The following is a 15,026-nucleotide window of genomic DNA, read 5'->3' on the forward strand; positions in this document are numbered from 1 at the left end:
GTGAGGTTGTGGGAATATTCAAAGGCACAGTTTTTGCTGGAAGTGTCGGTAGGCTGTGTAAGACAACCTCAGTGTTATCTCTTGTACAGACTGACCTCTGGAAGGACATACCACCTTCTTGGTTTGCTCCAGAACTGTGTAACCTTAATCCACTTTATTGTGGATGATCAGGGGCCAGACAGAAAGATAGGGCATTTTACAGGGTTAGTATAGTATCTTATACATAATAACTGTATTTAAGCTGTTAAGATAGAGCCCACAGCACCATGGCTACGCCAAGTAACAATAATAGTGATCAAATGGATGAGTAATAATTTCAGATTTGGGTTGTCACTCTCAGCCTGTTGCAAAGTTTAACAGCAAAGTAACAGCAGTAAAGAGTATGTGGGCTGAATGAGGAACCCATCTTCAATTGCTGGAATAGTCAAAATTCTTAAAGTACCGCTGAAGTTTGTTTTGATTCTTTTTTTTTTTTTTCAGATGGATTGATATCTCTGTAATGATGGAGTTGTAGTGGACTGCTATAGTATTTCAAGTAATTATGGTGACCTTTCAACTGAGTATAAAATGACACAGAGCACGTAAGATGTTTCATAGCTCTTTGGTTTTATTGTGTTGTGATTCAGAACTATGACAACATATATGGAAAATATCAGTGCAAATGACTACTATGTACATGGTAAAAATAGTAGACAAATCAGGTTATCTCAGAATAAATGCTGTTCTATAGAAATTATATCGTTGTAATTGAGACACTATAAGTGGCATGAGGATCTAGTGCAAATCAACTCCCACATCCCTCCCAGAAAGAACATGTTGGAGAAGATGAACCCACCATGTACTGTGATTCATTGCAAAGGCACAGTCTGGTTGGAATGTATGGAGAGGAGCTCTCCTGATAGACAGGTTGTTCTCTACAGCTTGATTTAGTCAGAGTTGCAGCACATTGACCTTGTGTGTTGCAGTGGTTTGGCTTTGCAGATAGCATAGTGGCTTCATTGTTTCTGTTTTTCTTGGTTCACAGTTCAAAGTTATGGTAAATAATTAAAGCTTAAAGGGAAGCTAAACTTCAGGAAATAGATAAGAGACAAATTATTAGCAGTTCCTATCCCTAATGGCATCTCAATCAGGTTGTTATTGACTCTCTGCCTTGCCTCTGCCTCACAATATAATGAGATCTCTGCTGGTTTGGGAGATAGCTCAGGGAAACGGGCTCAGCCTGGGCCATGAGCTTACGTGTTAATCAAATATAACGTTGCATTGTCCAAAGAACAGACCAGAAGGAAGAAAATTGCTTATGGATTGATATTTGACCTCTCTGAGGGTGCTGATAGGCATGGAAACATTAAATGTTCACTCCTGTCTGTGTATGCAGAAGAGACTGGGGTTATTCAGGGAGGTTTTTTCTTTGCAAATGATCTCACAGCTAGCAGTCAGGAGAAAAATAAGAAACATCTCCCACTGTCTCCTGTGCCTGGATATAGGGCAAGCCATGTTCCATTCCAAAACAAACAACCAGAATAACTACGGACAGTCATGGAAATAAAGGTTAATTATTCTTAGGTATACTATAGTATTTGTAATGCCATTTCCAAGAAATGTAACAAATGTAGAAAAATACCACTAAAAAGCAACTGTGAAATCCCATTTTTGTTGTACTTCTTCTTAATTTTTCCTTGATGATTCTATTTCAAGAGTAGCTGTACAGTGAAACATGACCTTTCTTTTCAACACGAACTTTACAGTATGGTAAGCTAATAAGGAAATGGATAGATATAAAAAACCCCACGAGACTTGTAAATTCCTAGCATGTTCTTGCTTATCACCTCTCCTCAAAAATTACCTTTCATCTCCATGTTAGGGAAAATCTCTTTATGTTGTAACATGTGTGGATGAAATTATGGTTTTGGATATACATGCTGTACAGATATACCTAAGGCCAGAAGAACTAGGAAGTGTTGATTTCTGTTTGTACCTTGCCCACTAGGTAGGGGTTTTCCATCTAATAGGCACTGAGGCATACTGTTGATCTCTGCAATTTGCTGCCGAGTCACTGATATGGTAATGAGCCATCTGTGAAGGACGAAAATTATTTACAGCTTTCTTAAGTATATTGTAACTTCTGAGGAGTAATTTTCAGAACTAGAAATCTGAAAGCAGCTTTTATTTCCATCAGCCTCTAGACTCCACTGGAATACCAGACTCTTAGAAATCCTTTCAAAACAATTTCATGATTATTGCTGGAATCACTGCAGAAGTGGGAAGCCCTGCACAGGATGCCTCTCATTGCTCTGAGATGTTGTGGTGGCAATTCTGCTCACAAATTGGTGTTATCAATTACACTTTAGTCATTACAGGCTTGCAGTAAGATTGTTGGTCTGCAAATGTTTTCTGCTTTTACTGCAAAAGACTGAAGACCTACAGCACTGCAGAGTTTGAAAACATTGAGACCTTTTAGGAATTCCAGGAACGTTTGGATTATTTGACACTACAGGGAATATTTTTTTAATGGAAGTGTTTCCTTGCTGTGTCTGTAAAATAACATATGAAAATATCCTTTAATTTAAAGAGCCTTTTTGAATTAGAGGCAACCAAGGCAGAAGGTGCATTTCAAGGGAGATCTGAAATGTTTCATCAAACTGACTGCTGTTTTCATTGTAAATTATGGGCTGCTCCCACTGAAAACAGGGACATAGCCTGTTCATGTATTAACAGACCTGTGCCAATACAGCTCAATGTGAGGTGGAGGATAAGAGCTCTGTGCACAGGTTATAGAATTCCTGCTTTCTGAGTTGGATTTGGAATTGCATCTTGGTGCATTCAGAAAGAGAAGAAAATCATAATCCAGCTCAGACAAACCTTCAGCACCAAATTCCTCTTTATCCTCCCTCTCTGCCCCAGCACAAGTGTCATGCAGGCAGTAGAATGGGAGGTGGAAAAAAAAACCACAAATTCTGCTTTACAAGTCTAGATACTGAGCCGCACTAATCTATACTAGGATTTACAGCAGAAAAGTCAGAGGATTGCCTTCATATGTCTTTCCTGAGCCTTCTAATTCCATGTTTGCTTGTATCCATGTTACTAATAGGAAAGCTACAGAGCAGAACTTCACTGCTATGCAAATCCTACTTTTAGGCATGAATTTTCAATTCTAAATTATTGGGGATACAGAATGGTTACAGTAGAGACTTTAATGATGGACAATTAATTATATAAACAGTTTAACTGTTGAGAGGGAAAGACTGCCTTGCATGAGTAACAATTAAAGGTAAATTATTAGCTTACTCTCTAGGCATACCCAACTCAAAAAATACTGTTTTAATCTAATCATAGAATCAACTAGGTTGGAAAAGACCTAGGTTGGAAAAGACCAGGACTGCCAAGACCACCACTAAACCTTGTCACTAAGGGCCTCATCTGCACGGTTTTAGAACACTTCCAGGGATGGTGATTCCACCACTTTGCTGGGCAGCCTGTTCCAATACCTGATCAACCTTTCAGTAAAGAATTTTTTCCTAATATACAATCCAAATGTCCCCTGGTTCAGCTTGAGGCTGTTACCTCATGTTCTGTCACATGTTACTTGGAAAATGAGACCAGCCACCTCCTCTCTCTGTTCTCGTTTCAGGCAGTTGTAGAGAGTGATAAGGTGCTCCCTGAGCCTTCTCTTCTCCAGACTAAACAAACCCAGTTCCCTCAGCCATTCCTCATAAAACTTGTTCTCCAGATCTTTCACCAGCTTCCTTGCCCTTCTCTAGGTGTCCCTCATGTAGGGAGGGGCCCAGAATTGAACACTGTATTCAAGTTGCAGCCTCATCAGTGCTGAGCACAGGGGAATTATTAATGAAATATTTATGTTTAATATTAAGTTTATATGAAATTAAATATCAACGTTTGATATACTTAATAAGGTTATTAATGAAATAACTCTGCTGAGATATACCTGCCTTGCAAAACTTGTTTGGAAACTTCTGCACAATTGAATGATGAAACAATTCTGAGTTGTTTTTTCTCCTGTTTTTGATACCACTGATTGCACTATTTCTTGGTTTAAAACTAGAACAACCCCCCCCCCCCCCCCCCCATTATTAGTTATCATGTAGGACAGGGCTCCTCTTGTCACAGAGAGATGCTCTGTGATTATGTATTGCACATCTCTCACATTTATTTAGCTCAATAAACAGTACAAAGACAGCTTGCAGGAAATGAATCCTCTCTGCATTATCTTGTTATCTGAAACTGTGTGCATATCCTCTGGAAGAAAAAGTGCTGGAATTATTGTGCTTATACTTTGAATTATAACATAGACTAAATCATAAGAGGAAAATAATTGGCTTCCCCCCACCGAATTCCCATATTTCCAGGTTCTGTATTTAGATTGCAGTATTCAGTACAGCTATTGAATTTCCTTGTACACAGTGTTAAAAGCTGACTTTATGGCTAGATGTGATGAGTGGTATCTCTCAGATAGTGGAGAATTTATCAGCTCTTTCAGTAAAAAAAAAATCAGATCCTGAAGAACAGAGTAGTAAAAATGTTCATGTGATGTTTCCCCCGCTGAAGCAAGACACTACTATTTTTCTTCAAATGGCTCATTCCTGAGCATGACACCAAAGCCTTCTCAGTATGAAAGTGCTCATGGGCAATCACAACGGATAGGGTTGGTGTATAGAAAACTTCATATTACAGCAGAATGAACACTTTGTCCTTTTAAAAGTGCCTAAATTTCCTCAACCTTGAAACTTCCTGGAGAAGAGTTATGGGCCAATGTTAAAATCATCCTGCCCTGGCTTGTGACTGTGCTGCTTGTTGAGAGTGTAAAGAAATACAGACTGATACCTGGCAACTTGGACACATTCAGCGGTAGGTAATGCGTATACATGGGTGGGTTTATTGGCTTTTTAGGGAGATGGCCCAAGATAAACAAGGGTAGGATTATTTTTTTTTTTTTTCTTTAGGAAAATACTCAGGGAAGTCATTTAAGGTTTTATTTTAAAAACAGAAGCCATCATTTGGCTTATTGAAAGTCCCAGCATAACACCAACTGTATTTTCTTTATTATTAACCTGAGGGCAAGATAAACTTCAGGTTTCATCTCCTTAAGCCTTTGCCTTACTGGGAAATCTGAGAGCGCATGATGCTTTACAGCTCACTGTGCATCCAGCTGTTGCTTACAGGGACACCAACCAGCTGCAAATCATCACATCACGTTCACAGTCTACCACCGATGGACAGGTTCATTCCATCACCTTTGCTGGCCTAAGGTGATATGCTAGTGTGAAAGGAGCTGGGTTAAAACTGCCATAACTTATCTCCAGTGAAAGGACAGTGTATTTCACATACAGGGATTTTAATCTGTTTTATTTATTTTGAAGAGAGGTTTTATAATTTAAGTGCTAAACTGTGCTCTATTCCGATAAGAAAAAAATCACACGAGTGTGTACTTTTGAAGTAAATTTTGCCTGAGAAAAAAAACAGACCGAATAAAAACTGAGGCACTTTGTGTATCTTGGTAGAGGGAGCTTTTAATACCTGAGCAACTGCTTACAGGGAAATACTGGGACTAATAGAGTCTAATCCTCAAAGTGCCTTAGCACTTCTAAATGTCATTAAAAGTCACTCACAAGATAAGAGCTAAATATATATTCTAGCTATCAAACGCAGATTGCTGTGGGATGTGTCTGAAACTGTGCATATGTAATGCCCTACACCTAACATGAGAGGGTAAATTACATTTATCACTAGAGGATGCTTCTGGGGATGTTTGATTATATAATTTCCAATTCTTATGACAACATGTGTTTCTTTTAACTGTTTTCACAAGCTATCCCTAGCCATTTTTATTTGAAGATGCAGGGAAGTGTGCCTTGGCACACCTGGCTTGCCTGCAAAATACATCTGCGTATCTGGGGAGCAGTGTAGAGATTTTCCTTTCCTGGCCAGGTGTGGCTAGGAAAACTAGTGCTGGATTAATCACATGATTTAAAATTCAATACTTACCTGAAACCCAGGTTTAGTATTCACATTACTTTGGCTGGAAAGTGAGGCACTAGAAGACAAAGAATCACCAGTTTGGGGAAGCAGGCCTAACCTCTCATATCTGTGCATAAATAGTAATTTAGATTAGCTTGATAAATTGATGCTCCACATGTATATTTACCTCTGGGATAGCGCATAGCTGAAAATAGGGAGGTGTAGTCAGTGGGTAAACTGGGAGGTGAGACCAGCATGCTCTACCTGATGGCAAGGCAGTTTTACCATTTGCTGAGTGTAGTCTATCAGGGTCCCTCCTGGCAGTGGGGGGACAGGCTGCCCTTGTAGTACCTCTCCCCAGTCTCCCTCTGCTCCTGGCTGCCAGGGCTGGGATTTTGTTGGTCAAAGACAGGAAAGTGAAAAGGAGGATCCTCCATTTCTTTTCTGTGAATCCTTGTATTAAGAATGGAGATGGTCTAACTTCATGGTGTATTTATTTGCCAAGAGGCCAATCTGGATCTTACTTTATTTTGAGGAGAAAATAATTTTAAAATATGTATTTCTACTCAGATATGCAAAATCATTTCAAGATATAAAAATACAATTAACTTCAGTAAGGAAAAAAGAAATTACTGCATCAAAGACCTTTCTGTTAATCAAATATGATGTTTGACCAGGGTACAGTGGCAACAGCTCACCACACCAGCACAGTGTGATCATAGCAATGAGATCATAGCAATGACTAATGTATATATTAACTCAGAGGAAATTTTCATATGAAATATTTGCTATCTAATCCATTACTTTTCTAGTCAATTTTCAGGGTCTTTCTTGAAGTTAATGCATATTCAGTGCAATTACTGCCTCCTCAAGATCATTTATGTGAGCGCGCAAATAACTAATTAGCCATACTTCACTCTATGAAGGCCATATAAGCGATTTAATTCACTTAGTTGTATTGAGATTATGAAGAAAATACTCCCATTAACAATAAGAGGAAGCAAAACAGGCACAGCACATCTTTGGTCTGCAAGTGTGATGGTTTACACATATTTCACCATGAAACTGCTCAGACCATGAAAAGAAAGAATGCTTTTGTAATATTAAATTGCATTAAACTATGGGTAAAAATTAATTTAACATCTAATTGGAAATACTCTGAAATTAATGGTTAAATCCTGATAGGAATATGTTAAAAGCTTACCACTGACAATTTTTAATGAATTAATTTTAAGTATCGCATAAGGGCACAGAATTGACTGTTTTGCAGGATGTAAATTTCCATCTTCCAGAGTCAGGCCATAACTTCTTCTACTTTGTTTATTCCTTGATCTTTAATGTTGATATTAAACCATTATTCATTTATTTGAAGATGCCTCTTCCCCCTGTCCTTTCTCCAATACCTTTCATTGGTTGCTTTAATTGACCTTTTTTTCTTTTTTTACTCCCTAAATTTTCTGTTCCTCAAATGCAATTTTTTAAAATATTTATTCTGTATTTGCCAGTCCTCTATTTAAGTTTTTCAAAGTTTATGGAAGCAAAATCATTTTATCTGTCATTTCATCTGACCAAACAGATTCTAGATGTAACCTCTTTTTTTCAGTACCGTACACAGATGAGGTCAGGAAGATTAGGTGACATTTCTTACGGTTTGATATATAACATAGCTTTAAATATATGCATATTTGGTTTATAATAGATTAAATATGTCAGAGGGGTGTGTGTATACATTTTAAAAATAGGGTATAAAATATGGGCAAATAACCTACTGCATATTTATATTGCATCATTGCCTCAACTCCTATTATTAGTAACATCCTTGTAACATAAAATGGTGGTTTAGGTTTATGTACTTCACCTGCCTTCCTGACTAATTAACTGGCATTCAGGAATACAATAAGCCATTTTAAAAAGACTTACCGTCTTCAAGCATATCTCTTAAGTTCTCCACTTAATAGAAAAAAACGAGTTAAAATTCCCAACAGGCGTGTAGTGCCAGCTCTAACTTATCTATCTTAACAATACCAGAAGTACTACCATCGATGCTGTTTTCTGTGCTCCAATTATATTTAGAATAATAGTACAAATATATTTGAAGTAACAGTTTCCTCCTCTCTGAATGGAAATAATCTTTGATATATAACTTTTCTATGTGTATTGAAACCCAGCAATTTTTATAGGAATCATTCCCAGGCCTGTGATGTAGTTGTGTGAGGAGGAACCCTTTAGAAGCTGTGCTCATGCTGAATCTGAGTAATGTTTCTTTTTTAAAAATTGTAAATTGTAATTTAAAAAAAATGTAATTTAAATTTTTTAAAAAATTATAAGGTATTTAATAAACATTTAAGAAATGTAAGAGGTAGCTCTGGAAATAAATAGCTGAGCCTAGCCAAAATATTTTTTGATTATTAATGAACTACACAAGATAGAAAGTTTTGCTGTGCTATGAATCTGGATAAGTGCTTATAATAATAATATATTGTCCTGGGTTCAGCAGTAGCAGTCATGTTTCTCCTTCTTGGTAGCTGGTGCAGTGCAGTGTTTTGACTTTCAGCCTGGGAACAGAGCTGATAACAATGATGTTTTGGTTTGGTCAAGGACTTTGTGAGCCTCATGCTCTGCCAGGGAGGAGGGGAAGCCGGGAGGAAGCAGAGACAGGACACCAGACCCAAGCTAGCCAAAGAGGTATTCCATACCACAGCACGTCATGCCCAGGATGTAACTGGGAGTTAGCCGGAAGGGCTGGGAGACTGCGGGGTTGGAGGAGGTATGGGTCGGCGCTTGGTCGGGCTGGGGAAAGGTGGGGGGGGAGGTGAGTTATCAGTTGGCTGGTGGTGAGGTGTTGTATTCTCTTCCCTTGTTATTTCCTTTATCATTATTATCATTGTGGTAGCAGTAGTGATTTGTGTTACACCTGAGTTACTAAACTGTTCTTATCTCAACCTGTGGGAGTTGCATTCTTTTCAATTCTCCTCTCTGTCCCTCCAGGAGTAGGGGGACGGCAAGAAGGGGGGGAAGTGAGTGAACAAGCTGTCTGACTGGGTTTAAAACACGACATATATATGTGTCTTTATATTTCTCCTGTATCAGCGTCATATGGTAATTAACTCAGCAAGTCACCATTACTTAGTGTTATCTTTCAAATTTTTCAATTTTCAAAGCACATTAAATTTTAGTTACTCATATTCTTTTTTCCTGAACTATTTACATGTACAATGTCATAACGTTATCCCAAATTGCTGTTGATGCTTTGAAAACCACACAGACAATCTGCCAGAGTCAGGGAGTTCTTCCTGTAGCATCAAAGAAAGGCATTTATGAAGAAGCATGTGAGTTCTCTGTAACAGATCATACGTAGAAAACTAGCTGCTGTTGCAAAATATCAATAATTAAAGTAGGGGGGGGTTGAATTTTTTCTCTAAACCCTGGGAACCTAAGTTGCAAATTCAAGTTTTAGTAACATTACTTGTATTCACTGGTTTCTTACTGTAAGGTGTTACCTCCATCTTACAAGATGCAGGATATGCTGGTATTCAAAAAGTGACTGAGAAAAAAAAAAACAAACCCCAAGCCTGAATAAAAACTTTGGAGGAAAAAATCCTGTCACATGCAGAGATTCCATCCATCCCTTTTTATGGAATCCTTGAACCACAAGTAGCTTCATGCTGGGGAATGTATTGTGGGAAATACTGTGTTCTTCGAATTTTCTTGTGGTGTTCTCTAAACACTGGCTGTGGTCAGCGTTGGAGGACACTGGACTTTATGTGGATGTTCAGCTTGAGCTGGTCCAGCCATTTCCACTTTTTTACATTATTTCCTGGTTTTTGTAAAATCCCTAAGAGACTCTAGCTTTTATTATTCCAACTCTGGGATACTGACGAGGTCCCCAAACATCCCATCTCAAAGAGCATAGGGCATTCTTCCACCAAAGTGTAAGCTGAAAAGTTCAGCTGCTTCATAAGGTGAAAAACCCAAACAAATTCCAACAAGATTAAAAAGTTATCTGAAGAATATATTTGTCATTAATGATTATTTAAGAAGGGATAATGAAAAAGTAATGCTACATCCACAACTATGTTTGAGAACTTTGTAACATTCAGAGTTTATACTAGAGCACAATGACAGCTTCGGCCCCAGATATTTTTTGCAGTAAAAAAATCTGCTCAGCTCAATTCTTTACTCTCCACCTCACCTACCAATCTGCTCTAGGTGGCTCTGGGGGAGTTTAAACTCCTTGTTGTCCTCCCTGACCCTTTCTTTGGGGTATTTCCCTAGGCAAGGTGTTTTCCTTTTTCCATCTTCTGGGGGTTCAGAGACAGATTTTGCTGGCCCTGACTGATGTGGTTTCCAGTCAGGGGTTCTCCCTAAATGTGCTGGATTTTTTTTGTTTTGAAAGCAATGTAATGACTCACTTCTGTTTCTCTTTTTTGGCTTTATTTCCACACCTTCTTTCCAATGCAGTCAAGCTACTGTAGGACTGGTTACGCACCTCTTACAGCAGAGACATTTTTTTAGTTCAGTATCAGCCTATGTGCAACAAAGAGCTCCTTCAGGAATAAACATCAGGCTTTCCTTGTTTTTTTACCTCCAAAAGTTACTCCCCTATTTCAGGGAAGAAGTTCATATATCGAGACTACATCTACCTCAAGCCTGCAATAGGCAGGGTGAGTGGAATCTCATCATTTTCCTACAAATCCTACAGATGCTTCCACAAAAGCCCATTCCTACACATCCATTAAGTTTATGACTCCAGATTTAGAAATACGAGAGGTGGGGGCCAGCTTGCAGCAACAGTGTCTGGGACCTTGATGGGCAGGCTCTGGTGAAGCAATTGTGGCAAGGTGGAGGGTATACACAGATCAATTCTGCTGCAGACCTAATGGACAGAAAGGAAATTAGGAGTCTGCAGATTCAATTATTTCTTCATTTCTCTCCAGAAAATGGCTTTTATATTTCCAAACTGATTCAGCCATAATCAGGGGGAGTTCTATTTTGCTTATTTCTAAACCATGCCCATATCTAAATACACATATGTTTCCATCTCAAGCTTAATAAAAGCAAATGGGCAATAAAATGTTTCTAATAGGTAATTTCAAGCATCCTGGTGAAATGCTAGCAAAACAGAAAGTAAAGTAAGCAGCTTCTGATGTTACAGCAGAGATGTTTGTCTAGACCTGCAATGAACGCACAGAGGAATAACAGTTTAAAGTCACCTTTTTGCACTGAAAGTTAATGTCCATTATTGTACTTTGTATTTTGCTAGCAGATAGTACTGTGATAGTGGAAAAGATATATATATATATATATATATATATATTTTATTATGAGCTTGAATACCCCAAATTAGTGATGCAGCAGCCTGGAAATATGTTGCAATTAGGCCAGCTGTATGGTAAAAAAAAAAATTAGAGAATATTTTCTACACTTAATTAATGTCAGGTAGGTTGTGGAAAAATGATCTTAAAATTCTTTTTGACATTAAAATACACAAGAGAACTTTATTTTGTGTCAGTGCTGTGAGAAATGAATTTAAAATAGAAAGAAATGTTCTGTTGGACTTTTTGGATATTCCTAGTGGTTTGAATTGGAAAAAAATGACTTTTTTTGCCCTCTCTAACAATTTGGGAATATTTCTTTTCTCTGAAGTCTCATCCTCCTACTCTCCCCGCCACTGCCTTGGAAAAGCCATGTTGAATTTTCTGCGGAATAGAAAACTATTTCTTTAGGGTGTATTCAAAGTTCTATTGAAAAATATCAGGTTGCCATAATGGGAAGCCAGTTTATCATGTGTAACAAAATAGAAAATAAAATTTACATTGAAACTGACTGAACAACAGAAAACCAAACCCTAACATTATAACATATTAAACATAGATAGGCAATCACAGTTATACTAACCCATAAATATCATCTTTAAATACACCCATGTTACCCTTTCTCAAATCAGCATGTAAACTTCTTCAGTTCACTTAAAATACTGAATTCATAGTAGAGGTACTGGATCTCAGGTCCAGATCAGGGTCTTGGCATCCCTACATTGTGCCACATGCAAGAATCAATGAACCCAAGAGGATTGTCTCCTAAGCAGTTTCTGCTCATCTGTAAGTTGGTTCTGCAAGCCAGCCTATTTCAGTAACCACTGCACAGGCTCAGCACACAGGTACTTGCACAAGAGACATAATTTACTTTATCCTTGAACAGTTAATAGGAGCCTTAGAGTCCTATAGAACTACTAATTTATGGTTTTTGATTATAAGGTCTGATGCTTGGAGAGAATACTCCTTTGAGTAAGATGAGTTGACCTTTTACAGTGCAAATTATTGCCTTATCTGAGGAACCTTGCTAAATTTGTGAACAAGTAGTAACATTAATGAATATAAGTAAGTTGATTATAAGTATTTAAAAATTGGCAAGCTATTGTCAGGTAAGGGAGGAACAAAAAAGCCCTCCCTAATCTAATGAATATATTTTTTACATATATATTACAAGAAAATGAAGAAAAAAAAAAAACCCACATTTTAAAATTAGATGCTTTCTTCTGTACCATTTTTGTCTTTATTACAGAGCTATGATTTACAAAAATATTTTTAAGCCAGATAATTATGTACCTGAATATTTCCTATTATTTTAACCAATGGTACATTCCTGTTCTCTAGAAGTGTTACTTCTCTCATCTTCCTTTGATAAACAAGTGTTACAGGAGCCTAAGTTAAATCTTATTTAGTATCTTTTCCTTGAAAACAAAAGAAATTAATATTTTCACTAAAAATCAAAAATCACTAGGTTTATAGTGCTTGCTAATCAGTCTGCTAAGGAGGTTGAGCCTCTTGATCAGAGGTGAAAGACTATTGCATTGCAGAACTGTAAAGTAGATTTCATGTGTTTTAATTTGTAGGTATCATTTGAATTAGTGATGAGGATGAATTTGTTCAGAGCAGAATTTGAACTCCTTAATGGTACTACCTTTTCATTAATTTCATGAAATTTTTTGCTTTTCCTTTATGTATTCTTTTTTCAAGGTGAAAAAGGCTTCATTTTATACTTTGTTCTTAGACATGATTTTGTCAGATTATATGAATTTTGCATCAAAATAGGTCCATAGTCTTTTTCATCTTAAAGCCTGAAATATAGCTAGCTTAATGTAAGGATTACATGATTTGCTGAGATATCTTCTCAGGTTTATTGATTTCTTCAAGGTCTAATTTCATTCCATTCGTGCTGCTCATTGAAGCTCTTATTTTAATGAGCACTGTAAGTTCTATATTGTTTTACATAGAATCTATTTATAAAAAACAGGAAGCATCTTAAATTTAGTATTGAACTATTGATAAAATAATCATAATGCAGCTTTTTGGGATCATATTGAAGGTTCTTCTGAGCTAAATTTTTAACCCATAAACTAGAAAACATTTTATTTTTCTCGCATTTGCACTGTAATAAAATCTCCTGATAAAGTAGAAAAAACACATCTGTAAATTAGTAAATACATGATGGCCTATCAATACCACTCGTGCAGAGTTTGTCTCGTTCTGTTTCACATTTTTATCTTCCAGTTTTGCAATTTTATGTCCCCTCTGTCAAGCCTGGCAGGAGCTGCTGCTTGTTCATGAGATTTAACTTTGGCTTCCACTCAAAGTTACTAGTTCTTTTCTATTCCTTTAGCACTTCACCCAAATCTTAATCCCGCTACAAGTAAAGCAATGAATATGATGCTTCCTGTGTTTTAATTACCACTTTTCAATCTCTAACCCTCAAACTGAACAATCTTTCTGCTGGATTACTTTTCTAATAAATATATCTAGTTCTTTGTCAGTAAGCATATATTTTCACAGCTATGCTGAATAATCACTAATGCCAACTTTCCTGGAGAAGGATCAAAATTATGTCCTCCAAATAACACAAATCATCAGTGCTTCAAAGCCAGAATGCGTTGACTTTCTACTAACAAGGTGCTTTATGTGTCTTTTGAAATACTTCCTATTCCTTAAACCAAATGTTAGCACAACACCAAGTTATGTCAGCCCCAGCAAATCCCTAAGATAAAATAAAAAGCATAGTTATTTGCAGAACCTTCAAAACACATAAACCAAATATTGTGGCTGAGATTGTTCAAAGGAGGCTGAAGGAAAGAATCACTGATGTGGAAGCAGCTGGATACATTGTGTACAGAAGGTCCTCATCTATGTATTATAGTCCTTTAAATAATAATATTTCTCCTTCAGGAGCTGACCAGCCATGTGTAGTTCTCAAAAGTATTTTCTGTAATTATTCTTTACTGCATGATGGAAAATAGTTGGAGTCGTTGGATAGACTGTGGTCGTCTGATTTTTGTCGGTGTGCAAAGAATATTTCATACTATGATCGCGGCTTATCTTAAACATGCAGTGTATAAAATTACATTAGATTTCATCTTGTATTACTCTGTTTATAAAAAGAAATCTTGAACTCCTTAATGTTGCTATATATGTTGTCAAGTAAAATTAGGTTTTATCCTTAATTTTTACTGATGGCTGTCATAAACTGCATTTACAAAACAGGTTAGATAACATGAAATTCTGAAAACTTTTGTAGGCATGAGAACTTCATTTTGTCAACCAAACATTTTAGTCTTTACGTGAGCACTGATCTCCTTTTGCTGTCATGGCATTGTTTGCTGTCATAGCTAAGGAATATTTAATCAGTCATTGCTGACTGCTCCAGCACATCTGTGTTTGTATGTTCTGTCTCCCCGCATTAACATTTTTTCAATTGTTTTTCGCAAAGAAATGTTATTTTGAAGCATTTGAAGTTCAATCCCATTCACATTTTTAATGTCTCTAGTTTGCTCCCTGCTGGATATGATTTCCTGATTTCATCTGGGTGACATTTGCTATTTCTTCCTTTTTCCCCATATCATTAGTGAAGATACTAGAACTAATTTATCTCTCTTGAGTAATATATTGCAGTAGTTGTGTTTGTGATATGTATATATGTGATGTTTTCTTCTCCCTTTTGGGGCCCAGGGAATGTAAGGCTCTCAAAAGAAAACACCTGGGGAATAATTTGTAATTTGT

Source organism: Pezoporus occidentalis, unplaced genomic scaffold, assembly GCF_034315485.1.
Source record: "Pezoporus occidentalis ecotype Australia unplaced genomic scaffold, CSIRO_AGI_Poc_V1 ctg8, whole genome shotgun sequence".
Lineage (NCBI taxonomy): Eukaryota > Metazoa > Chordata > Aves > Psittaciformes > Psittacidae > Pezoporus > Pezoporus occidentalis.